Source organism: Tetrao urogallus (genome assembly GCF_951394365.1).
Source record: "Tetrao urogallus genome assembly, chromosome: 3".
NCBI classification, from domain to species: domain Eukaryota; kingdom Metazoa; phylum Chordata; class Aves; order Galliformes; family Phasianidae; genus Tetrao; species Tetrao urogallus.
Window position 1 is genome coordinate 52,716,425 of NC_136815.1, and position 15,247 is coordinate 52,731,671.

Below are 15,247 nucleotides of genomic sequence, written 5' to 3' on the forward strand. Positions count from 1 at the left end.
GTCTCATAATGACATTGGCCAGCTCTCTTAGTATCATGGGATGAACTGAATCAGGCTACCTAGACTTATATTATAAAATATATAATGTACTATATATAATATATATATTATATATATATATATAATATACTTTTATTTAAAAAAAAACCTTTTTACTTTCTCCCGATGTATTGACCAGCTTGAACTTTAACTCAGCTTTTTTCACATGTTTTTTTTTCCTTCATAGGGAAACAGCATCCCTGTAGCCCTCTCTTTTTGCTGGATCTTGCTTCCAGTTCCATACACTTTCCTCCTAAGCTCTAGAAGAAGACCCCTGTTCAGCTAAGCTGGCCTTCTGCCCCATCTGCTTGACTTCTGACATTTTAGAATTGCCTGTTCCTGTACTCTTAGGAGGTGGTACATAAAAAGTGGCCAGCACTGAAGGACCACAATGCTTCATAAGGAGTTTCCCAGGGACCTAATCAACAAGTTCCCTGAGCAGCCTAAAATCTGCTTACCCTCTAGTTGAAGTTTTGGTTGCAGTTTTCCACTAAAGTTAAAATCAACTACTTCATGGTCGTTATAGATCACAGAATCACAGAACTGTAGGGGTTGGAGAGGACCTCCAGAGATCATTGTGTCCAACCCCCCTGCCAAAGCAGGTTCCCTACACCAGGTCACACAGGTAGGCATCCAGGCAAGTCTTGAACAACTCCAGAGAAGGAGACTCCACCACCTCCCTGGGCAGCCTGTTCCAGTGCTCCGTCACCCTCACTGTAAAGAAGTTCTTGCGCATATTTGTGTGGAACTTCCTATGGTGCAGTTTCCGGCCATTTCCCCTTGTCCTGTCTCCACTCACCACTGAAAACAGTCTGGCCTCACCATTCTGCCCCCCACACCTTGGATATTTATAGACCTGGATGAGGTCCCCTCTCAGTCTTCTTTTCTCAAGGCTGAACAGACCCAGTTCACTCAGCCTTTCCTCATAGGAGAGATGCTCCAGGCCCTTCACCATCTTTGTGGCCCTCAGCTGGACTCTTTCCAAGAGATCCCTGTCTTTTTTGTACTGGGGAGCCCAGAACTGGACACAGTACTCCAGATGAGGCCTTACCAGGGCAGAGTAGGGGGGGAGGATCACCTCCCTCGACCTGCTGGCCACGCTCTTTTTATGGCCAAGATGGCCACCCATTGCTACTTTGCTCATGAGTCATATGCTTGAAAGCAACATATCTATGAGGGCACCTTTCCTCTTCATGTCCCTTAGTACCTGTACCAGAAAAATATCTTCAAGCTGTTTTAGGAATCTCCTAGACCTGTTTATATCAGCCGCATAGTGCTCCCAGTTAATATCCAGCAGATAGAAGTCCCCCATAAGGATGAGGGAGTTGATCTAGATGTCTCTGTTAGCTCTTTAAAGAATAATTCATCAGTGTCTTCATACTGGATGGGAGGTATATAATCAACTTCCTCAACAGTATCTCCTTTATTTGCTCATCTCTTAACCTTACCAAGAGGCTATCAACCTTGTTGTTGCCAAATGACAGCTCCATGCAGTCCAATCCCACTACTACATACAGTGCAACCACCCCTGCCCTGTCTGCCACCCCTGCCTTGTCTGCCACTTCTGAAAAGCCTATAACATTATAGTGTACCAGTCATAGGACTCTTTCCATCAAGTTCCGCTTATGGTAATGATATTGTAGCTCTGGGATTGAGGCAAGGCTTCTAGCTCTTCTTCTTTGCTCCTCATGCTGTATACATTTGTGTAGAAGCACTTCAGATGTGCTCCATCATACCCAGCACCTCATAGAACAGATTGAAGAATCTCAGCAGCACACATTCCCTCTGACTGTGGCGTGCCATCTCATGGTTATCATTGGTAGGTCTGGTTTTATTCCTTTCTCCCTTCAAATCTAGTTTAAAGCCCTATCAACAAAATTTCTGTTGCTGGCACCAGCCTTGGAGCCACATATTGACCTGCTGGGTCTGCCTGTTCCATTCAGTATTGATCTCTGCTACTGGAAGGATAGAGGAAAAAGCTACCTGTACACTCAATACTTTAGCCAATTGCTCCAAAGACCTCTTTACCACTCTTAGATTTCTTTTAGCTACCTTTGTCGACCATGACAACCTTATCACTGCCTGTGTGAAAAACCAAAATGAGTAATAATCAGAGGTCTGTACCAGTTGAGTGATTTTTCTTTTGATGATTCTTTTCCAGTCCCCTGGATGGCAACAGATTTTCTGTGAGTTGGCTCTGAGCACCATATAAGGCCCTCAGTTGCCCTCGCAAGGGAGTCCTATATGAAAATTACTCTTCTTTTTCTCTTGATAAAAGTTGTTGTGATACAACAGACATCTCCAACTTGGACGGACCTTTGTCCACATCTTTATTTGCCTGTCCTTCAAGTTCCAGAATCTTGAATCAGTTGTGTAAGGGCAGGTGGGAAAGTGAGGTAGACAGGGAGAGGATTTGTCTTTCAACCTAAGCAGAAACATGCTTCCATTCTTCTCTGTCTCTTAGATGTACATTTTTTTTTTTTTTCTGGTGGTGAGAGAGTAGAGAAAAGCATGTTTCTTGTGTTGTGGGTGGCTGATGAGTTTGTGTTAGGGTTGGTAAAGTGTGATTCGTGAGACCTCTCCTTCTCTCTGATGCTCCTCAGCCTGCCCACCTCCTCCTGAAACTCTAACAGAGTGAGCTGCTATACAACCTGGATGCATTCAAGTACTTGTGCAAGAGACCATTCCGCACACATTCTCTGAAAACATCTATTTACTTTCTCTATTAGTAGCTTTTATTATGGGGATAATAATAATATTTCCAACAGTGACTATTGGATTGTGTTCAATTTAAATGCCAAGATTATTTTTATCTTGGTATTCTCTTCCTCCTCTGTTTCACCTCTCGGATAATTCTCCAAAAAGAAGGAAAATTCATCTGTGCACAGAGTTCTGCTTTCTGTTTGTTTACACTGTGCATGCTGTTGCTGCCTTTAAAATTTTGGAAAACAATGTGTTCCTGTGCATCTCTATGAAGAGCAACTTGCATTTTTTGTTTGCTTGTTTTTCTTCTAGAATTGATTGTCACACTGTAAGTACTTGTGTGTATTGTTCCCTGACTTTGAGTTCAGATTTAGCTTGACCTACCTCCAGCTTTTTTTCATACAGTATTTGGAATCTCAGCAACATAGTAACAGATGTTGGCTGCCCACAGTCCTTGAGATGGCCTGAGAGACTTTTCCAGGCTTGACAAAGTCTGGTCACTAATTCTCTGTCTGACAAAATTGTCCTTCTTGGAGTTTTTCTTTTCTTTTGATTTTTTTTTAATTTTAATTTTAATTTTAATTTTAATTTTAATTTTAATTTTAATTTTAATTTTAATTTTAATTTTTATTTTTATTTTTATTTTTATTTTTATTTTTATTTTTATTTTTATTTTTATTTTTATTTTTATTTTTATTTTTTGTATTATTTGGTCCCAGACGCCAGTTCTAATATGTTCTATTCTCAGGAATGAATAACAACACAGTGGACATGCTTCAGAGAATGAGTTCAGTGATGCATTATGGTTATACGTTAGTTGACTTCACACTCATACAGTGCTTTGGCACACACTGACCTTTAAGCCCTGCCTCCTATGCAACACTGAGGAAAAGACCAGCTATGCTTGGTGACAAGGGTCTTATTAAAGGGCTAGGATCCAGGCTTTGTCACACGGCAGCAAACATCACCTCAATGCTGTTTTCTTGGCTCCTCAGCTTCCACCATATGCAGACTTTCCTATAAATGTTTTATAGGAAACATTTTCTACTTGCAATCTGTGTGGACATAGAGACCTGCAAACTTGCTTTAGAAGTCTCTTTCACTTAAGAATTTTAAGTTCTAGTAGAGAATTTTACTGCTCTGCTATCTCCTTTAGTAGGCAGGCATGAATAAGTGGTTTATTTTATTTTTTTTCTCATAGCAAACAGGCGTTTCTATGTGTAAAATAATAAGGTACAAGATATTCAAAATAAATCAGCTTTTTTGTGGAACTTGGTTTAAACTAACAGTGTATTGCCTGAAGTCAGCACATGCACTTCAATAGAGGAGTTGTTTTTTTAAGTTAAATGCCCTCAACAGGGTCACTCACAGTTTTTTCTGTCCCCCTTAATTTCCTTCTCTTGAACTTTTGGCTTTACTTTGCATAAGATTACATTACGCTATTTTTTCTCAGTCGTATAGTAGATCCTCAGATACAGCACTATGTCAGCTCTGATTCATATGACCCTGATAAACGAGTAATCACAAGTTCTTGTCATCAGGAGATTCTGATAGCACTGAAGAGGGCCTTCTTTACTTGTGTTATCTTTACAAAGATTAATATTGGAGGCAAAATAATTTATTTTTTTCCATGTATCTACCAAACCCAAAGGTGGGTCATTTTTGGCAAATTCTAAGGGCTATAGGTAACTGTCATTTAAAGGAGCAGTCTCCCTTGCTCCTCATCTGATGATATTTCACAAGCTCGGGTACTCATGTTTTCAAGTGAGACAGAGCATCTGAGAATTTCCAACAAAACAGCAGAATTATTTTTCACTTGTTTCTTCCTCTAAATCAGTGCTCTGTATGTGTAGATGGGCATCAGTGCTGGGACAAGAAGAGGAACTGATGTTGAGGAACTAGATGTAGGAGGGTGAATCTGCCCTTTTGGTGCCAGTTTACTGTTCTGCTTTTTTTAGCACTGCTTTCTCAGTAATCTCTTCTCTCTTGGGTCTTTGACTCACACCCAATTTTCAACTGTCTATCTAACCTAATATTGGAACACATTTTTTCTTCAGTCTTTGCTCTTTTATTTTGCAGTTTTTTAGCCAGGATGGCTGCCTGAATATAATTGATGGGTTCATCTGAAAACAGAGTCAGTGCCATGGCTTATAACATTGTGTGTTAGGATGAATCACAGCTCTCTCTGTATTTTACTGCCTTCAGTAGAGGTGATTTAGCCCACGAAAATTACATGTTAAAAGATCCCAATAACAACGATAATATCAAGTATCAATCAATTTTAACAGAATAGCCCAATTTTGTCCCAACATGTAGCACTACTAGTGTGAGTCTATATAAGATACAAACAAATAAACATTCTTCTTATGAAGGAATGACTCTTCCAAAAATTCAGTAGTATTCTAATATTTGGATAAGTTCCTAAGGAGTCTAAAATTATCCAGAAAAATAATAGGTCAGGCATTTGCATTCAAATGCCCTCAATTATTTTTAAGAGGAAAGTGGTATATTTTGTAATATAAAAAGAAGTCTTGAAGAGACAAGAATAATTCCAAATATAAAAATCTAAACCAGACTTTATAGCACAGTCCATTGCTCTAAGTGCTACTGTCAAACAGTGAGTGAAAAATTTAATAAAATTAATTCTATAACAAATTGTTTTTGCCTCAGTGTGCTCTTTTATGTTCAGATTGCATACGTATCATGAGCCAAAATGTTTTATGTACATTATCTAAACAAGCTAGAATTTTCCCTATCAGTTAGTAATTTCTAGGTGAGGCGAAGAGCAAATAGTGTGGCCACCTTCTCCAGCCCAGGATCACTCTGCACAGCTGTTGGGGCCCAGTCCAGTGCCTAGAATCTCTGATGGAAGAAGCTGTTGTTACTTTCCCCTTTTACAGTTTCAACCAGTAGCAAAGCTGAGCAAATATCCCAGAGAAACACAGAGACAGAACATAGAGACAACCAATCATACAGGCTGCCCCAGCCACAGCAGAGCCTTCAACAGCACTTGATACATGACATGTAAAAAACAAACACAGACAGCCATGTCTGACTGTACTCGATGGTAGAAACAGGAGTCTGCTAGTACAAGCACGCACATGTATATCACTCTCTAGGTACACACATATTTGTGCATCCCTTCAGTACCAGGCATGAGCCCCCTTCTCAGTCTGCCCATCGTCCTTGTTGCATTGGAGGTAGGACTTGACACCAACCTTCACTCACATGCACCGATCTTTCAGGTAGGTGGCACATAGTACTTCAGTGGACATACTTGCAAGAAAGAGTGAAAATATACGGTGATAGAATTAAGAAAAGATTTAGAAAGAAAATATAAGATAAGCTAATCAAGCAAAGGGCTCAGTCTGATGAGGACATTGACTGAGCCTATTTTACATGCAGTCAGCCTGTTACAGTTTTTCTACTCGTCTCCAACTGTTCCTCTTGCACCCCCTCCATGGACTTGCAGAGCTCTGCAATCTTTGCACCATCCCAGACTGGTGTCCTCAAGTTAACAATCTTACTAGCTGCAAGGTTAATTCCTCCTGATGATGCCTGTAGTGAGTTACCTATCAATTACTGAGCGTTGGAGATTTGTTTCTCGTGAATGTCTCGCAGTGTAGAAGTGTTCCAATCAGATAACCCTGCTGGCATAAACATTCCCACGTTATCGTATGGTCTCATCGATTAGTGTGACTGAGCAGGCTTGGCTCCTGTCATTGCCTCTCTTTCTTATTATCCCTTGTTGTGTTGGAAAAAACACCCTCAGAGGAGCAGGCATTTTTACATACCCTTACACTCTTGCCACCTTAAAGTAATATCAGAAGAAGCTGCATCACTTCACTCTTCTGTGGACACTGAATGGGCCTCCTGTGGTAGGAGGCACACAGGGGGAGAAGCTTGTCTCCCATGGATGTTACCTGTGTGAGGTGTTAAGGTTGTTGTCCCTGAACAACCCTCTCTCTTCATCAGAAGTGATATTGCATACCTAGACACGTAAGATCAATACCTCTTGTTTAAGACCAATTCACATACCAGGTGTCCAGGTGTTTCGTTGTTGGTGGTGTTTTGTTTTGTTTTGACATGTACATCTCTCCATGCACTGGGTCAAGAGATGTCTACAGCCAGATAGTTTCTGCAGTTTTGCTCTTCTATCGGAGGGCCAGGTGATCCATGTTGGTATTAGCTCTGTGTTGGTTACTGAATCACGTTGCAGTATTGTAGAAGGTTAAATTTAATTTTTAGCTTCCAGGAATTAGTCTTAGTTTGGCAATATATTATGTTAGTCTATATTATGCGTTCTTTCACCAATCATGACAATCGATTTTTTTTTTGGTTAAGGTCAGCAGAGTCCTTCTGCGATCTCTTCAATTCCCATTTACAGTGAATCATGCTCAGGACCTGAGATTTGAGGAATGTTGTGATTACAACTCCTGTGGATCTCCTTATCTCCTTTCATCATTTTAAAAAATTATGAAAAGTCAGAAACTGGAACTGAAGATGATCGTAAGCCTCTTCCTGGGGATTTTAGAAACGTTTCACAGAATCACAGAATCACAGAATCACAGAATTGTAGGGGTTGGAAGGGACCTCCAGAGATCATCGAGTCTAACCCCCCTCTTGATTTTCCAGTATATTTTGTAGCCTTATACTTGCTTGTTATCCCCGCCTCAACCGGCATGGAGGAGATATTCATTATTCATGTGTTGAGAGCAGATAAAGTTATGGTTTTCAGTGAATCATCATAAATATTAGATGATTATGGGATATTTTGCTAAACAAAGGACACAAGTACTTTTTTAAAATCATTTTTCTCCTTATGTTCCTTCCCAGATGAACTATTTATGAAGGCAAACTGTAACCATGTAGTTTTAGTTTTGAAACAGCTGGGATTTATAATTTCATTTTAACTATATTTAAACTCTTCCCTTCCTTCCCTAATGTTTCCCAGGATGTATAAGTTTCTTGGAAACATTATATGAAAACAAATTGTAAACAAATATCTTATGAATAATTAGTAGTGTTTTCTGATTATCAGGACCCACACAAAGTCTAAAAAAATTATTTTAATGGTCTATTAGGATTTTAGGACCAGATCCTGTGCTGAATTGACTGGGAACTACAAAGTAATCTTAAATTAGTCCCATGGAAGCTGATGAAAATTTCGGTTATGAAATGAGGACATTGACTTTTCAGCTTCACTGACTACTGAGAATGTAGCCTTTACATTTGTCTTGTGCTGCACTTCTTTGTGCATTTAATTTAGTCATGCCTGCAAGAGCACCTTGCATTTACAATACCAGGTATATAATTAACTTTAGTTGGGAAGATGGAAGGTGGCATTTCCTGAACTTTAAAGGGACTATGTGACTTCATATTACTCATGCCTAAATATGAGGGAGTATGTCTTCACTCCAGGGTTTATTGTAGAATAAAGGTGTCTGTGTTTGCTTTAAAACAGCTTGAGCTGGTTCTTCTGGCAATGTAACCATCACAGCATGGAGTCCAGCAGAGGCAATTCACAGTACAGGCACAGTGTTAAATATAGATTGTTTGGAGTTAAACACACTATTCAATTTGCTTTTCATTAGAAACATAAATGTAACTCAACTAAAGCTGATAAGGAAGAATTCAAGTAAATCGATTTTGGAGATTACCCATAGAGAGATAAAGCCAACTACCCATAGTATGCAAACACACATTTTCACATACATACCCAATTTTTTAGTTCATCAGAAGGTAACAGCTCTCTAGAAAAGATTCAGAATAAAGAAAGAAGTGAATATCAGATCCTATTTGCTATTTCTGAGTATAGTAACAGCCTATGACAGATCTAGATTGTGACAAGGTTACAACTTGTTACAAACTACACATGGTCAGTATAAATTTTCATAATTCTTTTTATCTTCCATTCTTCATACATTTACACACAAATGTGTTTCAAATGTATTAAAAAGTCTATGACATAGAATATAGAAAATAAAAGCTGTTATTTCCAATATACATCTTTTCAGGAAAAAAAAAAAAAAGTTTGCATTAATTTTAAGGTGTTGTACAATCTAGCCCATTACACGTTTTCAATTAATTTTAAGCAGTTTCCCCAGGACTTGGTGTTCCTGGAAAAAACTTGATAAAATATGAACCAGGCTGGATGGGGCTTTTAGCAACCTAGTGTAGTGGGAGATGTCCCTGCCTATAGCAATGGGGTTGGAACTAGATTATCTTAAATGTCTCTTTCAACCCAAACCATTCCATTACTCTGTGATGAAGGAAAAAACACTAACTTGTACACATGAACAATTTTGTTGAACTTCTTGTTTAAGGAGTCCTACATACTCAACTTGGGAACTGGTATGAAGGATGAAATCTTTTTCAAGGTAAAAAATACTCATTTTATCATTTCTGTGAAGTTCCGGTTAAACTAAAGTAAAAGTTTTACTACTGAATTCTATAAATTTGAATTCACACAAATACATAAGACTAGTTCAAGTGTGAGGACTGTTTGAGTTCTAATTTGTACTGATATAGTGTCTCTTGTCTTCCCAGTGTCCTCATTACAAAAATGAGGAGAAAAAAAAAATCAACTTTGCAGGAATATAGAGACGTTTAAGGCTGGACATTTCAGAGTTACCTGGATAAGAATATGATTTGGAAGACAAAACAAGTCTGTACTATGTTGCAATAAAAAGAAACATTAGTGGAGGGAATTAATAAAAGTTATGAAGAACAGAGCAGAAGTTGGGTCTAATATGAAGAGGGAGGCAGAAATTTAAGAAACTACCAAAATCGGGATCCACGAATCTCACAAATTCCTTTACATGGAATTCATTGACCAAAAAAATAAAAATAAAAATAATAAAATAATAATAATAATAATAAAAAAAAATATAAAAAAATAAAAAATAAAAAATAAAAAATAAAAAATAAAAAATAAAAAATAAAAAATAAAAAATAAAAAGACTTTTAGGAGATCTTCAGTACAAAAATGTTATCAGATAAACAAAGCAGCTCCTAGGCAGCAGGCAGTCATTGGCAAGAAGAACTGTGGCCCACAGGCTTTGCCTTAGGCTCTTCACGTACTTAGTGATTAACTGCCAGGAAGTGGCTGATATAGAGGCCTTTATTAATATATTAAATATGAATGGTTACAAATATGTCTGAGACTATGAAAGCAAAAATACCGAGATGTACATTGTGATAAATGCAGTAAGATCAGTTTTGATCTCCTACTAATCTTGTGGTGCTGCAAACTGATACCACTAATACCAGAAAAGTCAAGTTTGATTTACACTGTTTTTTTGTTATCATGCATTTTAACAAATTTTACTGTGATACAGTAAGGACTCATTAGGGTACAATAATTTGTTCATCTCTTCACACTTTATCCAGGATCAGGGCCAAACAAACTCAAAAATTGTTATACAAAGTTTCATTTGTTTTGAACCATCCATTTGTTGCTGAGATTGAAGTTTAGCTGTGCACAGTATGAAAAAGAAGGTCTTAGCTGTCATTGTTTGCTGCTGAATTTTAGTATGATGAAACACATGGAAGAAACAAAACACTGGCAAAGTATGAACGAGGCTCAAACTTCATGGACACAGTTTGAAGTGAAAGTGCAATTAATTATTCTTCATGAAGTGAATAACTTTCGACTAACTTTTTACTGAATCTGAACAGATAATAAGTATTTACTACTATGACAGTGAGGAGAAAACTTATTAATTCTTTTCCAGTTATTTGAATTATTTCTTTATTCCCTAATTCTTTTATATATATATATATATGTTCATAGGAAAAAAAAAAGTAATAATAATTTTGCCCCTTGGAAAAAAACAAAAGTAGCAACCTGCAACTGTTGTTTTATGTTCTGAGCTTAAGTTTAGGAAATTATTGTACTGTCGCTGAGAGCATCCTTAGTGATAGAATCATAGGAGACTGAGACATTAAAGATTATCTGGTTCCAATCAGGCAAAATTATTCTATTAACTCTTAAAATGCTTTGAGTAGATGTAGCCAAAATTTTGTCAGGATTCTAATGAAACATAAATTAATGTCATCACATAGGTAAGTGATATTGTTGAACCTGTTACCAGCTAAGACCTGGTACCACTTGAAAATCATCCTTTAGTATTAGAATAAATTCTTAAAATGTAAATGAAAATTTTAGAAAGTATTTTGGCAGTTGACTGTGTATACAGAGAGGATGGTATATCTTAATGATTTTAGAATATTCTGAAATACTCTTGCTTCTATTTCAAGAGATATTCTATTCCTATTTGCAGTGAATTGGACTTCTATATTTTTATATCTGTTTTTCCTTTTGTACCCATAACCATAATATAGGTAAGTGAAAAGAAATAAACTCATTAAATAAGTATCTTTAGTAGAGTTAGCATTATCTCTGCATTTAATCTCATTCCTAGGATAGATTTTGTGCAAGGAAAGATAAAGTATGAGGTTGAAAAATGCTAGCCTGTGCAAAAGGGACCTTTAACTGATAGAGGCATTCATTTTCTTTTGTAATTTTAGATATCAGTTCTGGAATCTACTTATCTGAACTTCTTGGAAGTCTGAAAAGAGACTATCTTCTGTTCTCTCTAGCACATGTCAAAATGTGGCAGTAAGAAATATCTAAGAATCTTGCTGTTATAAACAAAACATTTTTTATGGAAGAGGAGAGACATCTGTAAATCTTATTGAAAACACAACCTGATTTTATTTGTTTTATTTTTAAGAGAGGTGAGGGGTAAACAGAAGCAACAAATTATTTTCTAAATGCCAGAAACTCTTGGTAGAATTTTTCTTTATTGTAAAGAAAAAAAAAAACAACATAACAATTGCACTTTTCTTTTGTGCTGGAAGTGAATTCAATAATATAGTGTGGTAAGCAATGTGTACTAACACAGATACAGAATAGGAAGAATTAATGTAGGTTTTCTGCACAGCTGTTATCTTTGTGTGAACTTTAAATATGATTTAAGAGAAAGTAAGAAGATGGTTCTTGGATATTACCAAAACCTTTCTATTCTAGATATAAGACCTATTTGCTAATTGTTGTCTGTCAAAATAAGTTATATTTTTAATAAGGAAAAGGTCTGAAAACTATTTTATTTTTTTTTTTCAGGGAGGCATGCTGCTTTTTTGCTCTTGTTTCTCCAGTTAATGAATACATAAACCTCTCTGGCTTTTGTCTGCTCATAGCTCAGAACACTCAGTTCCTGAGCAAACTTGGACTTTTCTGGACTTTTCTGGACTTCAAATAATGCAAAAACCTGCATTAGGACTCTCTTTTTCCATTCACCATCTCCCACCTCCCCCATCACACACACACAGTTTATTCTGAACAACTACCATTTTGGCTATCTCAAGGACCTTGGAGCATATCATAGTGCATTTCAAAAGTGCAAGATAAACGATGAGGTACAAACAGGTTTCACTAAGCCTTTTTTTATTTTTAATTTGAGTCTAATGTAAACACACCTATAACTATTCTTTATTATGTGGATTTAAATTTTGACAGTGTGTGATTTTTTTCATGTCAGGAAGAAAAATATTCACTACTGACCAGGAGCTGAAATAGAACTCATATAAAAAAAACTCAAAATGCGTAAAAGATATAACTAAAATTGCGTTAACTAGCCAATATAGATTCTGCCAATGTTACTCAGAATTCTAATACTTATTATTCCAAACCTTAGGTTTTTTTCACTGCTCTTCAGTCACAAGGAAACAAGGATATATATATAAATATGCAAAAGAAGAAAAGAAGGGGAAAAGAAAACAGTTGATTTCTGAGAAAGTTAACATACAGAATATATTAAGAAGTTCAACCATAAAAACAGTATGAATAAACTTAAAATGTTCATGTTTAAGAGATTTTTGAAACCAAAAAGGTTCAGAATACATGTGAGACATACAAATCTTAATATTCAAAAGAATTTCCAGCCCACCAATCTTTTATAAAACATCCGTATATTATCTCTTGACTCTGGATTTACTGTCATATTCAAGTGAAAATGTTATATAATAACATTGCAAAGCAAATTCAGTAAGAATCCACTCTGCATGTTTATGTAAACCTCATCTCTTCATAGTGCAACTAGAAAGATTTCTAAGCCTTGACATTGGAAATTATATGGGAAATAATAAATAAATGATAATTCCACCAGCATGTCTTGAATATTATCATCTGGCTCCCACAAATAATAAAATAGAAAATAAAAATTGTGCAAAAATATTTGTAAAAAAGACATCCAAAATACTTTCTCCTTTTCTGTAGTAATAACTTCAAAAATATCCTGTTTTGATTTATCTCTAACAGTGATTCTACTAACATGAGAGTCATGAGATATCCCAAACTAAAGACACTAGCTACTATTTTGATTTTTTTTTTCCCCCCAGTGCTTATATTCAATGTAGCATTTCAAATAATGATACTTCTGTGTCTTTTGTGGTCATATCAGAGTTACATATCAGAAAAGAAATGCTACTACTGGAGAAAATTCACAGAATCAGAGAATGGCTTGGGTTGGACGGAATACCAAAGTCCAGCCAGTCCCACCCCATGTCATGGGCAGGACTGTCCCCCAGCAGCTCAGCTGCCCAGATCCCCATCCAACTTGGCCTTGAGCACCTCCAAGGATGGGGCACCACGGCTTCTCTGGGCAGCTGTGCCAGCACCTCACCATCCTCTGAGTAGGGAATTTTATCCTAACATCTAACCTAAATATCCTCTCTTTTAGCTTAAAGCCATTTCCCCTTGTCTTACCACTGTCAGAACTTTGAAAAAGTCAGTTCTCCTTCTGTTTATATATTCATCTTAAGTACTGGAAGGCCTCAATAAGGTCTTCCTGGAGCCTTCTCTTCTTCAAGTTGAAAAAGCATAGCTCTTTCATCCGTTCTTCATAGGAGAGGTGCTGCAGCCCTGTGAGCATCTTCATGACCCTCCTCCCATTTCAACAGCTTCACATTTCTTGTGCTGGGGGCCCTAAGCTTGGGCACAGTAAAAAACATTCACATTAAGTAAATAACAAAGAAAAATGGATGAAAACAATGGAAAACAGAAATCTGCAACAAGTGCTACTGCAAAACAAATAACAGAAAGAATTGCTTCTGGTATTACATAAATTAATTGTCTTTAGTATGTAGAGATCTTAAGGAAGAACTGGTGTAAGTTTAAGTGTAGTAAAGTGTTACATATAATGATTTTGTTTTCCTTTCCTGTGGTAGTTAATCACACAGTGATGAAGAAATTTGCCTCGGTAGGATCCCTCAGAAGGTGCAGAGATGCGATGATACACCCAGAAACAAAGTAACTGAAACACTTCAGTAGATCAAAAAGGGAATGTTTCCTCTGTAAACACTGTGTTATCCCAGATCATTCAGATGTACCAGAACAATAGGAGAAAGAGCCAACACCGTATCCATTTAACAAGTACCAGATTTTCTAAGTGAAAGAGATCGTAATAGTAGGAAAGGAAGCAAGTAAAGAATTTTAAAGCTAAATATAATTTATTTGCATTATTTTGGTAACAAACACAGTTTAATTTCCACTTTGGACATGCACTCTTTGTGTTCATCTATTTCTGGAAAACATAAACAAAAAACAAACAAACAAAAAGACCAAAAAACAAATATATATATATATGGTAGTATCAAGGCGATTGTGATCCAAAACACCATTTCAAATTCAAGTAGTAAACCAGTAAAAGCTTGTAATGAGAATATGCTACAGGCCAATAAGAAAACACAAGAAATTTAATATAAATAATTGACAATTCAATGGGAAGGCGTAATAACATCTAATCAATGTTTTCATACATTCTCTTCCTCCCTTACCAAATAAATGTAAAGATCTACATCTTGACAAGTAAGAATATAGGTTTAAAGTAGGGAATTCATGTAACAATTAGGTAAAAATCAAGGCTGCATTTTGCTTGTGATTCCCAGGATGCAATGACTGACTTACCTATTATGTGAACTACCATAAACTTTTTAATTCAGGTTTTACACAAATCTCCTTTGATAGAATGGAACATGCTTATAAGGCATATAATTCTTTCTTTACAGAGAGTATAATTACTAAAGGAATTACTGATCTAAGTCTACATAGTCATTAATCGAAAAAGTTCATCTTTCAACAAAGAGTATCCTAATAACCTTCAAATGCAGATGACATAGTTCTTTAACATGTATTTATTTATTTATAATACTTTGTAAGTTTCAGTTCTTTGAGTATATTTGCTGAAGTTGTCAGACCTTTATTTAATGCTAAACTTTTATCTCTTTGTTGTAAAGCACAAAGGGATTTCAAATCCAATGTTTTATTCATTTTTCAAAGACCAAAGCTTCTTATAAGCATCTGAAGGTGTGGTTTTTTGTTGTTCTATTTTTTCGGTTGTCTTTTTTTTCCTTCTTTCTTGGTCTCCCGTTCTAGCAATCAGCAACAATAGGACTCTTGTGATGCTCAAAATACAAGTTATTTTTTCCCTTGGTGTCAAGG